The 21,047-nt window shown below is 41.3% G+C and overlaps 1 protein-coding gene across 1 annotated transcript in view; it reads right to left on the reverse strand.

The window, feature by feature from the left end:
* The window catches only part of LOC146867265 (claudin-16-like), a 193,357-nt gene that overhangs the window by 127,124 nt on the left and 45,186 nt on the right, over positions 1-21,047 (reverse strand). The window lies entirely within an intron of this gene.

The raw sequence follows: 21,047 nt of genomic DNA on the forward strand, positions 1-21,047 counted from the left end.
TGTTTCAACTCCATTTCATGCTCCAGGGGATTTCGACGCACGGAAGTTGTTCACCCGTTCGGCTGTAGGACTGAATGAGAAACAGATGATTGAGGATCAGTCATCCCAGTGGATGCAACAGCTTATTTACACTATAACTGATATATGGAACACGCTTCGAGACTATGAGCCTGTTATGCAGCAACATGCCTTGATACACATGGCTGCACATATTATTACTCTCTGGGAACAGTGTTTTCCAGGAGGGATGGCCCTCCAAGTAATGTATGACATCCAGGATCGGGCTCATAAGTCTGAACTTAGCCCAGATGAAGTGTATAGAAATGTGGAGGTTTTATTAAATTATCGAGAACGGATGCATCAAAAGTGTCCCTCGTGGGACACTCAGCATCCTATGCGAGAAGTTCATCCTATCTTTCATCCTGAAATACCGGAACTAACGGATGGCCACGGTGTGGTGACTAGACCTCGTGTAGACGCCCGAGTGCAGGAGCAATTGGTTTACACCCCCTGGAAGAGGAGTGAAGTCCTCTCGCTAAAATCACAATTACCCGACCCCCGTAAGAATCCCTTGGCTTATTAGAAAGAACTCACAGAAGCGGCCTCTTCGGCCGTCATGACTTTAGCTGACATAGAGCTATTTTTTGCATTGTTAGTTCCTGTTGACGTATGGCGTCAGGTGCATGATCAGGACCATGCTCAAGAATTAGGCGGAACATGGGAACAGATAAAAGATTGGGACAAGGATCGTAAGCCTGGAGATAAGCCGAAACCTGAATTATTGGCATTACCTGGCCATATTATCACGTACATGCATTCCTTAATTCCGCCTCGTAAAGTGGATTGGGACAAACTGACCACATGTAAACAGAAGAAAGATGAAAGTGTTTCTGATTTTTTCACTAGATTTGAGGGCGTATTCATTGATTTTAGTGGACAGGATTTATCGTTGTAAGGTGGCGTACGACTATTTGTTAATCGTTTTGTGACCAATTTATTACCAGAAGTTTCTGCAAGGCTACAAGCCGCTGAAAGTACCTGGACCACTTCCACGCCCTCGGTAATATTGAGGATGGCCCAATATTACGAACATAGAGAAAATGAGAGTAAGGATAAGACGGAAAAGAAAACGAAGGATCTTAAAACGCGGGTGTTGTTGCAACAAGTTGTTCAAGGACGAGGCAGAGAGAGAGGCGGTAGAGGGTTTGTCTCGAGGGGGGCGGGAACTGGACGAGGCAGAGGGCCGGCTGTTGTTTTGGGAGTAAATCAGTGTGCTTATTGTAAGGAGGAAGGGCATTCGCGATTTCAGTGTCTGTTGTTGCCGGTCCAGAACGGGGCTGTGAGAAGTAGAAGAGGAAGAGGGGAAGTGTGGATCGCAGTGATATGCGACGAGAAGAGGCGACGCAAGTTGGACAAGAAAATAATTATTTTGATAATCCAAGAGGTAGGCAGTATTATAATGTGGACTGTGCAATGGACGCGACCGAAGGGTATGCTTATACATAGGACAGCCATGGACAGAGTGAGGGCCAGTTGTCAGTACCCGTTGATCAGCAAGGACCTTATGTAGAGGCGCATTTGATGGGGACATCTGAAAAGTTTTTAGTTGATACGGGTGCAATGAATAGTTATATTTCTTGTTCCCTGGTCCCAGGGGCTACTCTGTCCAGGCACAATAATGTTTCGGTAGGATTCTCGGGAATTCCGGTGGTGAGCCCTATCTCCAAACCTATTCCTTTTACAATTGGTCCTGTTACGATAGACTCCCCATTTCTTTTGACTTCCCATTGTGGCGAAAATTTGCTGGGCTTGGATTTGTTGAAGAAATTACATGCTAAGATTCATTGTTCACCTGATGGTGTTTATTTGACATATTAAGTCCCTTGGGAAGCATACTTTGCAGTGTTTTACTAAAAATGAACCCCTCCCTCCTGAGTTTGCTGTTATTCCAGCAACATTGTGGGCCACTGGTGACACAGATGTAGGATTATTAAAGATTCCACCCGTTTCTATTACTTTGAAGCAAAATGCTCAGCTTCCTCGTATACCTCAGTGTAAAATTTCTCCGGCAGGCGAGAAGGCTTTGCTCTCCATCATACAAGATTTGGTAAAAAGGGGTGTGGTGGAAGAGACAACTGCTAATGTGTGCAACAGCCCCATTTTGCCTATCTTAAAAAAAGCCCCTGTTGGAAGCAATCCTGACTATGTTGATACCTATCGTTTTGTGATTGATTTGCGTGAAATTAATAAAATAGTGGTGCCCCAATACCCTGTGGTTTCAGACATCACTACTATTCTCACTATGATTCCTCCTACTGCTAAATATTTTTCTGTGATTGATTTAAAAAATGCTTTCTTTAGCATTCCGATTCATCCTGATAGCCGCCATATTTTTGGCTTCTCATTATCTGGTCGCAGCTTCCGGTTCTGCCGCGCTCCTCAGGGGTACACAGAGAGTCGTAGTATTTATAGTCAAGCTTTGAAAACATTGTTGGATGATTTGGTTTTGCCCCCCGGTAATGTGCTTTTGCAATATGTGGATGATTTGTTAGTGGCTTCTGATACCAAGGAAGGTTGTAAGAAGGCCACCGTACTATTATTGTCTCATTTGACTGCTAACGGCAATAAAGTATCCCTTTCTAAATTTCAATATTGTCGACAGGAGGTGACCTATCTCGGTCATCTACTGTCGAAGGAGGGGAGGAGACTAACCCCTGAGCGTGTGACTACCATTTTTAATATGTCTGTACCTCGTACTCAGCGTGATGTTCATGCATTTCTTGGCATAACTTCTTACTGTCGCCAATGGATCCCTAACTTTTCCCTCCTTACTAAACCTCTTCTGTATTTAACCACTAAAGATGTGCATGAACCTTTACCCTGGACTGATGCTTGTCAAGATGCTTTTGACTCTTTGAAATCTGCGCTTTGTTCTGCACCTGTTCTTGGTACTCCTGACTACCGGAAACCTTTTGTGCTTTATGTACACGAGGTGGACGGTTGCTCGCTTTCTGTGTTAACACAAGGATTTGGTGGTAAGCAGAGACCTTGTGCCTATTTCTCGGCGGTGTTGGATAACGTCGCCAGAGCACTCCCTAGCTGTTTAAGAGCTACTGCTGCGGTTGCAGTGGCTATTCGACAGTCAGAAGGGCTAGTTCTGAACACTGACCTCACAGTGATGGTACCGCACGCTGTGGATCTATTATTGAACAAAACAAAGACCCAGCACCTTACGAGTGCGCGTCTTACTGGATACGAATTGACTTTGTTTGCTCCACACATTACGATTAAACGATGTGCCACTCTGAACCCTGCTACGTTACTACTCCTCCCTTCGAATTAAAAGAACAATGATGTTCATGATTGTATATTTCGGACTGAGGAAGAAACGAAGGGACGGGTAGATCTGACTGACACTCTTCTATCTGACCCTCAAGGAGAGTTGTACGTCGATGGCTCTTGTTTCAAGTTACCAGATGGCATGACAACTGCTGCATATGCGATAACTACTCTTCACACTATAGTTGATGCTTCTCGAGTACTCTATCAGTCAGCACAGGCGGCTGAATTAGTGGCATTGTTTCGGGCCTGTGAGTTAAGTGAAGGACTGAGAGTAAATATTTACACCGACAGCCAGTACGCCTTTGGCGTGGCTCATAGTTTTGGCCGACTCTGGGCAGAAAGAGGTTTTCTTACTTCTCATGGTCAGCAAATACAGCATGGCCCCTTGATTTTGTGATTACTGACAGCATTGACATTACCAGAAATAGTGGCTGTAGTCAAATGTAGTGCACACAAGGCAGTGGTTGATGCAGTTGGGGAGGGTAATGCCTTTGCCGATCAAGTAGCTAAGGAAACTGCGAAATCCAAATTGACCTCAATGTTTGTGACTAACTCTGCTAGGTGGGTGGCTGAAATAGAAATGTTTGGTACTACCATGGAGAGTGTCTGAGAAATACAGAAAGAAGCTACCCCTTTTGAACTGGCTCACTGGAAAGAGTGAATTGGGAGATTAGATGCAGATGGTTGTTGGATTGATCTGTCAGAAAAGCAGCGGTGGCTGCTGCCTAATGCATTAGTGAATGCGGTGGTGACAATGGCACATGGTTCAGCTCATATTGGGGTGGAAGGCATTTGTGCATTATTAGATCCTGTATGGTACAATCCCAATATTTCTAGGACCGCTGCTCATTTGGTACAATATTGCATGGTTTGCTTATGACATAATCCAGGGGGCAGGGAGCCTGTTCTGAGTGGAAACTTTGCACCACCATCTTTGCCTTTTGAGGTGCTTCAAATGGATTATATCCAGCTGGAGCGCGTTAACAATTTGAAGTATGTACTGGTCGTGGTATGCGCTTTCAGTAAATGGGTGGAAGCCTACCCGACAAAAGAAAACACTGCTTTGGCAACGGCAAAAGCGTTGGTAAAGGAGTATTTCCTTCGCTACGGATTGCCTCGTGTGATCTGGAGTGATAACGGAAGACATTTTAATGCAGAACTTATCACATTGGATTACAGATTAAACAGAAATTCCATGCGGCTCGACACGCCCAATCTGCTGGGTTGGTCGAGAAGAAAAATGGGATATTAAAGCTCAAATTAGCAAAAATTCAAGAAAGTACTGGATTGAGGTGGCCAGATGCTCTGCCGCTGGCATTAATGTCAATACGAGTTACCCCACATTCTCGTTCTGGTTTGTCTCCGTATGAGGTCATTTTTGGGCACCCTGCTAATGTTTGGGGCGTTCCGAGACCCAGAACGTTTCGTGATATAGAGTATCCTATATTGACAGACTATTTGTATGCTTTGACTAAAGATCTTCGTTTCATTCATCAACAGGTCTCAGCAGTTTTGCAGCCCCTGCCGGAGGGTCCTGGACATCACTTGGAACCAGGAAAGTGGGTTCTGGTCTGTAACTATCAGTGAAAATCCAGCTTGGATCCTCGTTGGTCTGAACCGTTTCAAGTCTTGTTGGCCACGCGGACGGTGGTAAAAGTGAATGGCAAGCGACACTGGATTCATGTGTCACATCTGAAAATACTACCCCTCCCGCTTCCATATGATCAGCGAATCCAGGACGGGGTTCTGACTCAGGAAAGTGAGCGAGTTCCTCGATTCATCCCTTTTTCTGACGCCCAGGTAATTGGAGACGGGCAAGGAGAAGGTGCACCGGGCTCGGAAGGGGCTCTGTCATCAGCACAATTGATCGCCCCAGATTCTGTTGTTCCTACAGCTAACCCAGAGGCTCGCAGTACCCCTGTTTCACCGGATTCGTCATCCTCGGTTTTGTTCTCTGATCAAGAAGTGCCTGGCCATACTCGATACAACCTGCGGCCCAGAAAACAATACGGTACACCAGGTGAACATGGTAGGAGATAGGGAGAGACTTGAGTGATAGGGTACAGACCTGTGCTATGAATGTCTGTTGGATACGCTTCTGGTGTACTGAGCGAGACACTGGACTGAACGCGCTGAGAGCCTTGAACAATTGTTTGCTCTGTTCAGCGAGAAAGCCTGAATTCCATGTTCAAAAGGGACCCAGGTTGTGTTTTCTTCAAGGGTTGTGTGAGAACATAACTCCAACGTGAGAAGTTTGTTTTTGTATTATCTGTGATGAACGATAGGAGCCTGCCTGTGAGGCTCTAAACGGACACAGGAAAGAAGCACTCTCTGGCAGGTTGGACTGCATTGCCCTAGTTTATTGTTGGACTTTTAGTTAGCATGTATCCCTTTGCTCGTTTTGTTCAAGAAGAGGAACGTCCTTTTGTACCACGCTATTTTCCTACAAAAATGTGTGTTTTTTTCTAGTTGGACCAATCGTGTTAAAATTGCATTTATAGCTACTATAGCAATATTGCTAATTATATTACTGGGAGTATTCGTATATTTAGAATTTCGCCACCCTATACATACTGTTTTAGGAACAACTACCCCACCTCCAGAACATGTGTTTCATACTTTGGCCCCTCATAAGGAAAGGCATCGTCAGACCTATGTGAAAAACGCATTGATTGAAATGCTTCATCAAGCACACGGTTTCCACCAATGCTACAAATTGTTGGGTTTGTGGTCTTTTACCATCTGTTATGCACAAGCACAACTTATTTATATCCCTACCTTTGTCTCATCTGGGAAGTTGCGAGGCTTGGTTCAAATTGCTTTCTATGATGTACATGCATTACACTGTGGACCCTCGAAGGTTTTCAGAGAGAGATTATGATATGATTTTAGCATATATTGAGGTTCATCAAAGATTCCACCCCGATGGGAATAATGGAGAAGGAACCTTAGATCCGAATGCCTGTATGAATGTGTATATAACGCATGAAAATACCACTTGGTTGAAAAATGAAATTTTGGACTTTGTTGAATTCAATTTCACTCAATATTATCGACGCTTTCAGGACCATAATGTTACTGAAGATAGGGCTATTCCAGTGCCTGTATTAAACAGTACCTCTACGTTTTGTGTTCAAGGAGCAGGGTATATCCCAGTAGGAGAAAGCCAATGGAATTACACTTATCAGTTGTGTACCTTTAGCAGCCCCCCGTTGTTAACCCCTCCTAATTTATATTTTGTCTGTGGAGAAAGTGCCTATACTTGGCTTCCCCGAGGCTGAACTGGACGTTGCTACCTGTCCTTCCTGTACCCTCCAGTCTATATTACCCCTTTTAATTATCAAAAAGATCACCGACTAGATAAACGTAGCGTGCTTATTAGGAGAAATAAAAGGGTGATAGATACCACCGATATAGATTAGACCGATACTCCACTGCAACATTTCACCGACATTATGAAGGTAGTGTTCCCCTTTTGGGGGCCTATAATTACTAGCCAAGAAATACGACGTTTGTCTAGAGTAGTTGAAGGGGTAATTAACACTGCTGCAGGAATACTGACCAATATAACAGTAGAGCTACAGGCGACCAGACTTGTTTCGCTTCAAAACTGTATGGTTTTGGACGTTATCTTGGCAGATCGATTGCTGTGTTTATATTCCTGACTCCGCCCCCTCCGTTCATTTGGCTATACAGAAGCTACATCGTTTAGCTTCCGAGATACATGTAGAAACTGGTACGTGGTCTCTCTCTGGTTGGTTCTGGGGTTTGCTGTCTACTTGGGATGGAATATTTTGATGGTGCTGGCATGTATAGCCGGTATCATATTCACGTGTTGTGTTTGTGTACAATGTGGACTTGCATGTCGCTCTTTTGGGCGACAAAATTCACTTCCTCTGTGTCTGGTCCATCCCCAACGGCGGTAAAAGCTCAGCTAGTTCAGCAGGAGCTCAAAGACCTAATGCAGATTGATGAAGGAATATTTGAAGATTGAACTGTTTTAGTTAGCTACATCATGATAAAAGGGCCGTTCTGAGGGATAAAAAAGTAGATTTCCCGTATATAAGGAGTATCGGACCTATATTATGTTAGCATGATGCATCTATACGTATGCTCCCTGTTTGATATATATACTTTTGCTTGGATGAAACTCGTTTATTTCCTCCCTGTATATCTATTGCTAAAAGAGTAGGCCGAGAACCATACAAACGCCATCTTTCGAACATATGCTCGAGCACGGGCCGTGATCACATGTTGATCACGTGCAGTTGTCAGACCCCAGTTCATCTGAGTTACTGGTAGCAGCTGAATGTAGGCTGTTTACTTAACTGTTCTAAGACTCAAGGTCGCACCTGCCTTTGGGGGCGATAAGCGCATTCCTGGAGCCGCCGTGTCTACACTCCCAGGCACCAAGACGAAAGGGAGTCACCCCTCCTGACGTCATCAGTATTAGATAGTCAAGCCTTTGTACTGGTCTGAAGTGTGCCATATATGGTCCTTCCCTGGAGCTCGAGGGCCAACTGGTGTTTTTCCTTTTACAGTGATTGTATGTGTTGAACCGAAAAGTATATAACCTCACGTTTGAATACGAGCCAACAGTCTTCTCGGCGCACCTGATGGGTGAGGTTCGGAAAGGCTCCTCTATAGAGTATTTTGTTTGAATAAATGATTGAATCTTCTTCGCTGCCAACTGACTGATTATTTGGTAATGGTATTGGGACTATTGGTAGGTATAGTCCTTTAGTTTATTTTTAAGGTACATCAACATCTCAATTTGTTTTACTGCGAGAACAATGAACTACCAACCAAAAGGCAAAATCACTGTTAGGTAACCCATTCCTTTTAATACAAATCCAACATTATTTTTTAAAATGCACAAGTTTAATGTTATATGAAACTTAAGGAAACTAGGAAGTTCACGTCATTTAATTAATAAAATGTTGCTTATAAGGTAATACATTTGTTAAACCGGAGCATTCTGCAGTTATGACAAGATTTCTAAGCGTCAATGTTTGGGTCTAGCTTCTAATTCACGTTGTCCACATTTCAGCAATATTAGGTTTGCTTCTAGTTAAAGGAATTTACTTCGCAGCTTTTCTAAGGCCTACACGGATAACTATGACTGCCCTTTGTAAATCAGCAAATTTTTTGAGTTTTATAAAGCGCGAACTAGACCCGAAGATATCGGGTATCAAAGTGCTTACATAGCACAAGTTTCATTACACAAGGACACATTCATTTAAATGGGTTTTTTTTGTGCATTAGGTTTTACATTTATCATTTCACATTCTTGTTAATTAATTTGCTTTCTCAATTCCCCAATTTGATGGTTAACTTAACCATCACTTTATCATGGTTTCACATGTGAGTTTTGTTCAAAAGGCCCTCATCGTCAGCTGAATCCTTTCTCTTTCTTTTGAAACTTTTAAATTTTGATGACTTTCTATAGTCATCATTCATGATGTAATTTAATGTTCAATCCTATTCAAATCTTGTATTCATTTGTTTTTCCCTTCTCTTGTGTACGTAATAGCTACAGCCCTTAAATGAAGCAAATAGGCATATCACACAAAGTCCTATTATTAATACTGGTATAAGTATAGCTTTCAAACTACTTCCTCCTGCTGTTGAAATCCAGTTCACAATTGTGTGTATTCCTTTCCCACAATCCTCTAGAACTCTAGGTGTTTCCAACTCCTCCAATTCAGATTTTAATTCTGAAATGTTCTTTTTGAATACCTCTATTTTATTACTCGCATCAGGTATGTATGAACAACAATGGGCTAATTTAAGCATCTTGCAGACTTTGCCATTATCTGCAAATAAAATGTCTAATGCTAAGCCATCCTGCAAAACCACTGAATGTATGGCAATCAGCTCAGTGTTTACTACTCACAAAGCTCCAGAAGTACTAGTTTTTATATTGCCAGCAACAGTTGACAGTTTTCTGTTCTTTTCATCATTTAATATGACTCCTACAGGTGGAATGATAGCACCAAATATATCTCCCACTGATTGAGTTCCCTTCTCTGCACTACAGGTGTGTCTATGTGCTAGTGTTATGGTTAATGCATCTATACTATTCACATGGTACATTTTAGGAAATAACACCCCTAAATCACAGATTCCCTCTCAGTCAGCAGGTTACAGAAAATAAGCATTCTGTCCACAAACAAAATAAACTCCTGAAATTGTTGATTCCTCTACAAATTGCCATGTCCCTCCTATTAATTCAAATGGGTGTTCTCAACTACTAATTCCTACGTCTGGTTTGTTTGAGTGTCCTTTTGAAATGCAAACTTTCCCTTTGTGTTAAAGTCTTAATCTTAATTTTGATATACCATTTTCTTTCTGAATTCATCATCCTCCTTCTTCCAAACATATTTTAGGACATCACTATGTTTGTCTTTACTACATGTCTTATTAGTATGTCTCTCTTCTGATGACGTAATAAAAACTTTTTCTAATGGTTGCATTAAACAGGTTACATTATTCTGATAAGCCTTAACACTATCTATAGGTCTATGTGGCATAAAATAAAAACCAAGCTGCGCCCATTTCTTTTCTTTCTGAGTGTAAATTCATGCTTTATATCAAAGGCACTCTAGAAAGTATTAAGTCATAGCTAAAATAGAAATATTGAAAGTGTTCTCATCTATATACAAGTGTAAGCAATATACTACATGATATTCCATAAGATAATAGCATGTGGTAATATGTGACTTCTTCTGATGCTGGTAAATGAGCGCAGACATAAAAGTCTTTGGCACCCATGACGTGTGTCTATTCCAGTACTAATCAAGAGAAAACGTTTGCTGAGTAATCCTCCCTATTGTAGGGGACAAATGAAGCTTTCAATTGCTCTTCATTATTCAGACATATGTGCGTTTTTGTTGTGTTTGTATTTCTAAAATCTTTCTCAGGTGTTAAAATCCTACTAGCACTAAGGTAATCATAATCACTGTTATTACGAAGATTGTACACTTACTCCATTTACATCTATTTCTAAGATAACACATTTTATCTGGAAGCAGATTACATTTATTCAGTTAAATTTCAATATGTAGACTTGGAAAATAACTTCTTTCAATGATACGTTTTCAACCTAGCAAATCTTCTCTTAGACAATCCTTAAATAAACTTTGTGTTTTTCTAATAATGTTATCCCTACTCTTCTACCACAGACTTGGGCCTAGGTTGTTCTTCTGTAAAATAGAAAAATATGAATTGATCACTGTCAGTCCCTCTTTTAAACTATCCAGAGTATTTTAGTAAATGCACAGTTCATTTTTGTCAAATACCCTTTAACCCGAAGCGCTTATTTTAATGATGTCATGGAGGTTTAAACAGTTAAGATCTCACATCACAGAGATCATCAATTGTGAAATTCAGTACTCTGTACAAAATAGTATGATCACTCAGGTGCTGAATACCTCTGTAAAGCTACCCTTGCTCTTTTTGATCTTCTCAGCTTTTGTTGACTTTCTCCTGTATCACTTTCATCACTGGTCTTTGTTTCTATTGGTATTGTCAATGCAATTTGATCAATTGATAAACTTTGTTTCAGTCTTCCTTGATTACAAGCCTGATGCCATTTGACTTTATGGGTGACTCTTCTCAGTTTAGTGCTTGTTCCTTCTCCCGGGTCTTTTTGCTGTACTGATGCTGTTTCAGTCACGTTTACAAATTGAGGATCAGTCTCTGCTTCTACTTCGTTAGAGACTTCAGTGTCACTTGGTGCAACAACAGGTCCTTGAATTTGTGCTATTGGTTGCAGTTCTTCACCCCTTTCTTGTTGTTGCTCGTGTGATCCACACTGCCTCACAGTTTGTGGCGGTGCAGTCACCAATGGTCTTGTTTTGGGACGAAAGAGTACAATTTCTTCTTTGGGATTCCTCACTTTCTTGGTGTGAGAGGTATGCACCCAATTTGGAACTCTGCCACACTCCACAGAATTATTGCTCACTAGAATGACCTGGAAAGGGCCTTTCCATCTTGGCTCCAAACAATTGTTCCAAATGTGCTTCTTGATCACAACCCAATCATCAGGACTGAGGTAGTGGCACTGTTCTTGGTGTGGCTCTTTAGTGGCAGCTACAACCTGGTAATAAACAGAACGCACCTCATCAGCCAACCCTTTGCAGTAGTCGAGTATCATATCAGCTGTAATGTTTAATACTGCATTTGCAGGTACAGCAGGCAACCTCATTGCCTGTCCCATCAGTTTTCATGGGGTGAAAGACCATTCTTCCTATCAGGAATACTTCCAATACTCATCAGCCCCAATGGTAAGCGTCTAGCCATTTCAGTGATGTTGAAGCAAAAACCTTTACTAAAAGAGACTTGATAGTTCCATTCATCTGCTCAACCATGCCAGAAGCTTCAGGTTGGTAGCTACATGGTAGTCTTTGCTCAATTTGTAATGCTGTGCAAATCATCTTCAGGATCTCATTATTGAAGTGGGTCTCCCTTTCTGATTCTAAAGAAACCGGGATACCATACATGGGTATCAATTCTTGCAATAACAGCTTTGCTACCATGAGGCTGTCATTTCTTCTAGTAGGGTAGGCTTCTACCCATCTCGAGAAGATACATACTATGACTAGGTCACATCTCAGCCCATTACAAACAGGCGTTTTGATAAAGTCCATCTGCATTCTATTGAAAGGACCATCTGATCTCCCTATTTGACTCAGTGTGACATGTGTTCTTTTTCCTGCATTCATTTGTGGACATGTCCCACATCTGTGACACACTTCTTCTGCTAGCATCCTGAACCTGGGATTAACCCAGTTCTGTCGGATGAGTCCGCTCATGGTTTCTCACCCTAAATGTGTGCATCCATGCAAATATCAAGTCATTGGAAAAAACAAACTATCAGGTAACACTGACCTCCCATCAGCTGACATCCATATGTTCTTGGTATTTTTCACACAACCTTCTTTAATCCAACTCGGTTGTTCTGCTTCTGAAACATTGTCTTCTAACCTTTTCAACTCATCCCAAGTGTCTGTCACTTTCATTAGCATAGAAAATTAAGTGTCTTACTCAGACTCACATGTGAAAGCTCCATTAAATGTGCAGGCCAACAAAGCACAATACCGTACTACTGAGTCAGCATATCTATTTCCCATGGCTATGAAGCCATTCCTACTTTGAGGAGCTGCACATTTAACAACTGCAAATTCAAATGGCAATTGAAGAGCATCCAACACATTTTTTACCTGCACCCCATTTCTACTTGGGGTTCCTGCAGGAGGTCTTGAAGCTTCTTTGTAGCCATTATTGCCTAAAATCATGGACAACACCAAAGCCATACTTACTATCTGTAAATACAGTCACTCTCATTCGAGCATTTAAACTGTATGCTCTGGTAAGGGCAATCAATTCTGCAACTCGTGCTAAGGTAACTTCTTGAAGCCATGAAGCTTCAACATTTATTGTACACACAGCGTAAGCTACTCTCAGGGTACCTCAGTTTGTTTTCAAACATGAGCCATCTACAAAAATTACATGACCAGGCTCAATCAGGGGTTCATCCTTGATATCGAGTTTAGGCTTTGTTTATAAATCCATGACATCTAGGCAATCATTTTCAATTTCATTACCAACATCATTTACTGGAAGCAATGTAGCAGGATTCAAAATCTGCCACCTTTTAATTACAACATTCTCTGAAAATAAAATTATCTGCTCATATTTAATCAAACGATTATGGGTCATGTGCTGTTTTTTTCTTGTTTTGTTATTTGAAGCCCCACAGAGTGAGGGACCATTACAGTTATCCCATCACTATGCTCTCACTCTTTTCCAGACTAGTGGTCACTGCGGCAACGGCTTTAAGCCAGAAGGGCAGACCTGCATTGACAAGGTCAAGGGTGGTTGAAAAATAAGCCGCAGGTCTCTGAGCATCTTCAGCATCTGTGTTAACACTGGAAGAGTTCAGCTCTCACTGCAGAATAGAAATCATTCTTTACTATAATCTGGCCTTCCTAGTGCTGCTGCACACAAAAGATTTTCTTTCGGCTCTAGGAAGGCTTACAAACATTTGTTGTCACTTGGAAGCGGATCAGACACATCCCTGTGTGTTAACCTCAGTAAAGGCTTAGCCACTAGGAAAAATTTGATTTCCACTGTGTACAGTAGCCAATCATTCCCTGAAACATTCTGACTTCCTTCTGTATTCGAGGGGATTCATCTGAAGATTTGCTTCCACTCTCTCGGGTGACAGCTTTCGAGCTCCTTTTTTCAATTATGTGTCCCAGATATTGAACTTCTTTCTCACATTACTGCAGTTTACCTGGAGACACTTTAAGTCTGTTCTCAGCCAGGTAATTTAACATAGCAATGGTATCTTGTTTACAAGCTTCTTGTGCCTCTGATGCCACAAGTAGGTAATCAATATACTGCATGAGTGCTGATCTATAGATTCTTTTTCAAGGTCTGCTTAAAAATTGATGTACTTTCTGTATACCCTGGTAGGACTCTGCATAACACCAAAACTCTCTGCTGAAACACAAATGGGAAAAGGAACTGGCTATCTTCCTGCAATGGCACTGAGAAGAAAGCCTGGCAGAGATCAATGACTGTAAGCCATTCTACAGCACAAGGAATTTAAAATAATATTCTGGCCGAATTATGTACCATGGGACAACTATCTCATTCATTTTCCTCAGGTCTTGCACAATCCAATATTTCCCATTGGGTTTCTGAAAACCCATGATCAGAGAGTTGCATGGACTCCCAATTAGCTCCCTCAAAATTCCTTTTTACATCATGTCTTCTATTACAGACGTAAGTCCTGTAGTTGTTTCTGGGGACAGATGGTATGGTGGTGTTCTTGGAAACACTGCATGTGCCTTTATGGTAATCTGGACAGGTTCTACTTCTTTAACCAGTCTAATGTCTTTTCTTGTGAGATTCCACACCTCTAGGTTCACAGTTTCTCTCAAGTCAGCAGGTAATTCTTCAATTATCTTTAATGGGAACAAACCTAAAGCTGTATTTTATTGAATCATTTTGAATCCGACATCTTCATCATGGGTCGATAATTGCACACTATCCGGTGTGCAGAAGATTGTACAATTTAACGTGCACAACAAATCTCTCGCAAACAAGTTTACGGGACTTGTGTTTCAAACAACAAATTGGTGATGTTTCTCAAAATAACCTATTTTTACAGAGACCTTCTCTGAGATTGGATTGTTTGAGATTCCTCCAACTTGGATTTTTTTTCCTGAGAGGGGTAGTTCTGCGACTTCCACAGTTCTAACAGCGGATCTGGTAGTACCAGTATCTATCAGAAATTATATGAGGTGGTCATCTACTTCAACATCTACAAATGGACACTCTGGTCTACCTCCAAGACTGCGCAAAGCATGCAATCTTCCTTCCCTCTCAGGCACAGTCATAGAGACGTATCGGAGCATGAACCATCATTCTCGAAAACAGGAAATTAATGAAAAGCATGTTGACCTGCGTTAGGGAACTGTTGGAATGATTTTGATTTATATTCTGGAAGGAATTTGTGTTTGCTTTTGGCATCTGGTTCACATTGAATTTCTGATCGCCCATATTTTGTGGGATCATTTGTGTCTGTGGGACCTACATTATCTGGACTTGTTTTTGCATTGGCACCTGCATCTGCTATACAGGCATATTTTGCATCTGAACTTCCATCTGCATAGGCACGTTTCTATTTGCATTATCAGGATTAAACCTACACTCCCTCTTCCAATGCCCGACCCTGTGGCAGATGTGACAAGGAGTCATTTTCTTTAATGATGAAACCTCCATTCCTGAACCTGGGTCAATAGGTACACCTCTACCCTGTGAAATGCCAACACCTCTGGAATTTCCCTGAAACCTGTCTGTGGAACAACAACACCATGCATACCTCCTTGATTTCCTGCTAAAGACAAATTCTGGAACTCTTTTTGAATCAACTGAGCCAATATAAATTTATTTTTAATCTTTTTCTGCATAATTTCTAATTCGTCACTGCAATACTTCGAATATCGTAGGATCTCACCATGTGACTTATTCTGCCAACAGATTACACTTTGTGTTATATGTGAAATGATACACATACAAAAGGAAACTGGTGGTCTAAAAAAGGAAGAACATAAGGAATAAACCAACCTAGCTCGTAGCACCAAGGTGAGCTATCCTACCAATAACAATCGCTAGGGAGGAAAAATACCAGTGAAAGGAAATAAATTTGCATAATGTTGATAGGATTTCCATCAACTGCCAAGAGAGGCCAGTGTCATCATTTGGTTATCCTTCAATCTTAGCTACTGCTCCTCAAAGCCTTGAGGGAAATCATGTAGCAAGAGATTGCAACTGAACAGTACACAGTAAAGTCAGAGAAGGAAACTTAACAGACAAAGACTAACCAGTGTGGTCATGAGTAATACAGCAATAGTAAATCATCTCTTGTGTGATGGAAATATTAGTGCAGTGCAAAAAAGTGAGATTTAAAAAGGAGTTGGGAGAGAGAGAAACAGCCTTTAATCACCATCTCAATGCCAATCCTATTAAAAGTATGTATAAGCAACTTTAAACAAGTTGATGGAAATCCTATCAACATTATGCAAATTTATTTCCTTTCACTGATATTTTTCCTCCCTAGCGATTGTTATTGGTAGGATAGGTCACCTTGGTGCTACGAGCTAGGTTGGTTTGTTCCTTATGTTCTTCCTTTTTTAGACCACCAGTTTCTTTTTGTATTTGTGTTAATATTATTGGGGATTGGAACTGTTGATTGGTCGATAAACTTTTCCCTTAGACACTATTTCTCCCTTCTGGAGGCGTATATGATATGTGAAATGATCTCTTGGGTGTTTCGATTAATTTTCAACCAATCTAAGTTGGAGGCACTCTGCCTTTCAGAAAGGTAATCACTGTTTCATATTTCTCCATAACTACAGGAGATGTTGCATTTGCGTATGCATCGCTTGGTGGCTCATCACATGGCCATTGTACAGTGGTCTTACACTCAGCCCACAAATCACTTCGCACCACAATATCAAATAATGTATCCAAATTAGTCCACACCACCTTTGAAATTTTTACAAATCGATCAACTTGTGTGTACCACTGCACAGGTTTGTTTCTCAATTTTGGTTCATAAAAGCTGCAAGATCCCCTCTGCTTCAAGGCACAAGAACACACACTCCTCCCTCTATTTCCCTATGTGGATAAGCAAAAGGTGCTTCCTCATCTTCCTCTTATTTACTTTCCTATTTCTGTCTGTTTCCTTTTCTTTTCATACTTATTTGCCCGTTTGTTCTCTAATTTTTCAAAATCACTCAATTTTTTATACATTTCATTCATTTGGTAAATTTTGAGATATTTAATGCCCTCTCTTTCTCTGGTTCTGGGCTAGTCACTTGCACTGTGCTTGTCTTTTTAATGCCTACAACTTCCTCAAACCATGGTGGAAAAAATTCTTCCCCCATCTCTTAGTGCTTGAACTGTCTGAGGTGGTTTTCACACAATAATCTGTGAATTTTGAGAAGTCGGGATACATTTTGTCGCATGCAAACCTCCTACTGCTCTTTGTGTCTCTGGGATCAGATTTATATTTACTGGGGTGTTTGTGACAGATATAGGCACTGTTTGTACAGTTACTACTTGCGGTGCTTGCACCGATACATGCATAACAGGTAGATCTACCACAGGTGGAGGAACAATCTGTCTCTGAGCAACCTATGGTGGGGCAATCTTCAGTATTTGGAGTGGTCTCCCAACTTGTACCAGTTTAGTTTCTATAGGAGCTGTCACTACTTTATTACTTTCCATGGCACTTCTTCGAGGATCATCAGCTGCGGTTGCATAAAGTGGGGGTCATGCAGTTAACATCTCTTCTAATATGTCATCCCCTGAATTGCTATCTTTCTTATTTTAGTCCTCTTTTCCCTCTTGTCTTTTTATTTAGTATTTTTCTTATTTTCCCTCCTCCAGCATTTCAGTAGAAATTGTTGGATATAATCTAGCTCCTTCGAATATGGCGTTTCTCCATCTATGCTGTTCCTAATCCCATTGAGCATCTGCATGGTTACACATTGCTCTCTTTGTCCTTTTCTGATATTTTTCTCTCTCTTTGTCTCTTGCAGCCTTTTCCCACAGGCTTAAAGCTTCATATTGTGTAGGTCAAGGTAGAGGCTTCATCTCACATCTCGCATATTTTCCCCTTAATGTGTCAATAATAATAATAATAAGATATTTTGGAAATCTCAATGAATCCACTTTCTCAGTAATCTTGCATTATTGTCGAATCCATAAACCTATATCTAATTTCACTTCAGTTAGCATAAAAAGTGCAGGCGTACCCTCAGGAGGTGCCTCTTCACCTTTCCATATCATAACTGGAACATCTCCTCTCAGAAAACTCTTAAATCCTTTAAAAAATGTAATGCTTCCACAAGACTTGTAAAGTAAACAATTCACAGTTCTATGTTATGATTCCATTCCATAAAAAGTCAAACTTTCCCTTCCAATCTTGTCTTAGTTGTTATTTATCAAAAGCCTGTTAACAAATTCCAATGTCGCATTCACAAAGTCACTGACCTATCACAGCGTGGCACATTGATGTTTCAACCAATCCCAGCATGAAAGCACACCAACCAACCAATCTCAGCATGAAACACTATGACATATGATATCTCTTCTTGCAGCAGTACACCCTCATTTACAATTTCTCTCATACTTACACAAAGCAAACAAACTTTTTAAACAAATTATACATATCAGTTCTTGTTTAATTTTTCTAAAGCAAAATAATAGCAATTCAACAAATAGAATATTAAGGGTTTTACACCTTCTGACTTTTATCATACTGGCAGAAATGTCATTCGTAAGTGAATTCTTGATCAGTGTGAAATTTCCTTAATCAATGCAGTTTCCCCTGTTTGCGCAATTAGCTTCTGCTAATATCAATCAATATTACACAACCACACAGATCATTATTATTTCAATCTCAATTTGTGTAGGTGATGGTGCCTCACACTCTACTTATAAATCACAAAAAGGGGGGACAGGGAGCACTTAACGGTCCAGCACCCATGCTCCCATATAGGAATATGTGCACAAAAAGAGGGTAGCTGCTCCTCTGAAGAAGTGAGGTTGGGATGTATATGAAGTGAGGGGATCTTCCTTATTGGAAAACGTTTCCCCCACACACCCATGCAGGTGTTATGCTTCATCATTGGGCTTAGGTCCTGGTGGGGCTGGCGCTGCAATGCCCAACTGGCCCCGCGAGAGGGCTCTTTAGCAGAAATATTTTCCTTTTAGTCATGATGATGCATGCGGGTGTGTGGGGATTCAATAGTGTGTGTGTGGTGAGTACGTGTATTAAAACTACCTATGGGGTACTGACATTTTTCTAATCAGCGGTCCCCTTGGTAGGGTTAAAAGCAGGTGAGTGTGGATTGCCATGGAAGTGTTACAAAGAATGATAATCTCTTGGTAAGTGCTTAAAATATCGACATGTTTCACGCCTATATTGTCCAGGAGGGATCCATGGCAATTTTTCAGGACCAACTGACAGGCAGAGCGAGGGGTAGGTGACGCGCATCTCCGGGTTGGACTCCGCAGTTACTACGCGGTACTCTGCCTTGACCTAAGGAACCTAAAGTTCAGTTTCAGCTGGGTTGGAATGTAAGATCCAGGTAAGGAGTTTATCTGCAGGTACACTTGACCTTTCACTATCCCTTGAGATGATTAGACATAACCCAGTCATTACAGATTCACATTCCCTGGCCTGAATTAGGGTAGGCACCAGTTATTGTATTATTCTTCTTTGACCCCTTTGGCAAGTAATTATTCTGTGTGTTATTCTTATCTGATGCTGTTATTGCATTTATTACCTTCCTTCCATCCTTTTGTAAAGCGCTCTGATATCCTTCGGGATCTTGTTTTCACTATATAAAACTTTATAAATAAATAAAATAAATAGGAAGACTTGATTCAGTTGGTCCTGAAGAAACACCACGGATTCCTCCTGGACCATGCAGGCGTGAAATATGTCAACCATTTAAGCACTTACCAAGAGATTGTCACACTTTGTAACACTTCCCTGGCAACCCACACTCACCTGCTTTTAACTCTACCAAGGGTACCACTGAATAAAAAAAATTCACTAACCCATAGGTAGTTTTAATACACTTTCTCAGCACACACACTATCGAATCCCTACACACCTACATCATCACAGCATGCATCATCGCGGCGCCCGTGTGGCATTGCAACGCCGGCTCCACAAGGAGCAAAGCCCAATGATGAAGCATGACAGCCGCATATAAGGCTTATAAGGTAATACATTTGTTAAACTGGAACATTCTGCAGTTATGAGAACATTTCTAAGCATGTTGATTTAGGATCCACATTGCCCATGCCTAGCACTGGCCCTGATGTAATGAATGACGCACCGAAGAAGCATATAGAATTCTGTCTAGAATGATGTGCCACGGCTATGCAAAATTTGTTTGTTCGACTGTCAAAACAATAAACAAACATGTCTACTCTCACATGCCAAGAAGGGAGAACCAGGGAAGGGGGAACTGCAGCTTCCAATGTTATTATAATGTTGACTATTTACAAAAGTATTTTCGGCCGTGAATGCACATTTACAGATGAAAATGCTTTTAATAATGTGGATTTCTCTTTCAATAGTGCAGAGAAATCTCATTATTAAATCCCATGGAAAAGGTGGATAGCGGGGCATTACAAGTTTTGGTTTGCATGCTAATTGTCGTCATTCACGAACTTCAATCTATCCCCTGCCCAGCACTGAAATGGGCAGAATGTAACTCCACTTCCAGGATAGGAAGGGTAATGAATCACCCCAAGATTTGTAGGGTTGTAGATGAATGGCTCGCTCCACACACACAAATGTTCTCCTGGAGGGGGGAAAATGTGCATTTGCATAGCAGGCTCCATTCACCCTGTGCTGAAATAGAAGATGGTATAAGATGTCACAAGACATTTCCCAATAACACAAAAGGAAACTTGTAAATCTTCACCCATTGGTTAACTTTTTTGTGTGTATAGGACCTATTATGTTATTGCTACATACAGTGCTTCATTCGAGCCTATAAATGTCGGTCCCGGCCATCAGCACTTATTTTTGGGGGCATGCTATTATTTTTCAGCATCAGATATTTACCAAGTGCAAGAGAGGGAAAAACACACAGATCAGAAAGTTGGAGTAAGGAAATACGGAACACCGTCACAAAGGGAGAAAGCAGGAACCTTCAGGAGTGAGATAAAGGGGCAGGGAGTGTCTGGAGGTGGATTAAAGAGGCCTGAGGTGGACTTAAGACTATGAAGCCTTGGTATTCAGTGCGCCAACTTTTAATTGCACCAGGCACGGGCTTGTGAGCAGAGCTTTGGGTACCATCGCTCCTCACTCTTTCTTTCACAATTAAGCACTGGCTATTTATAGGGTATACTGTCTGCTATTCCTACAGTTTTTGTAGCACTGTTAGGAGAATATAAAGTTTTCTTTACAATCCAGAAACTGAGTTGTCATGTAATGACGTGTTTCAGGTCAGTGGCGTAGCTAGACCTTGTGTCGCCATTGGCGGTCCCTGCCTTTGCCACCCGCGGCGGCCCCATGTAAGAGCGTGGGGTGCTGCTGATTCCTGCGTTTGCCACGACGGCTGCAGGTAAGAGCGGGGGGAAGGCTACCACCCCCAAAA

The sequence above is a fragment of the Triturus cristatus genome, chromosome 1_2 (assembly GCF_964204655.1).
Source record: "Triturus cristatus chromosome 1_2, aTriCri1.1, whole genome shotgun sequence".
NCBI classification, from domain to species: domain Eukaryota; kingdom Metazoa; phylum Chordata; class Amphibia; order Caudata; family Salamandridae; genus Triturus; species Triturus cristatus.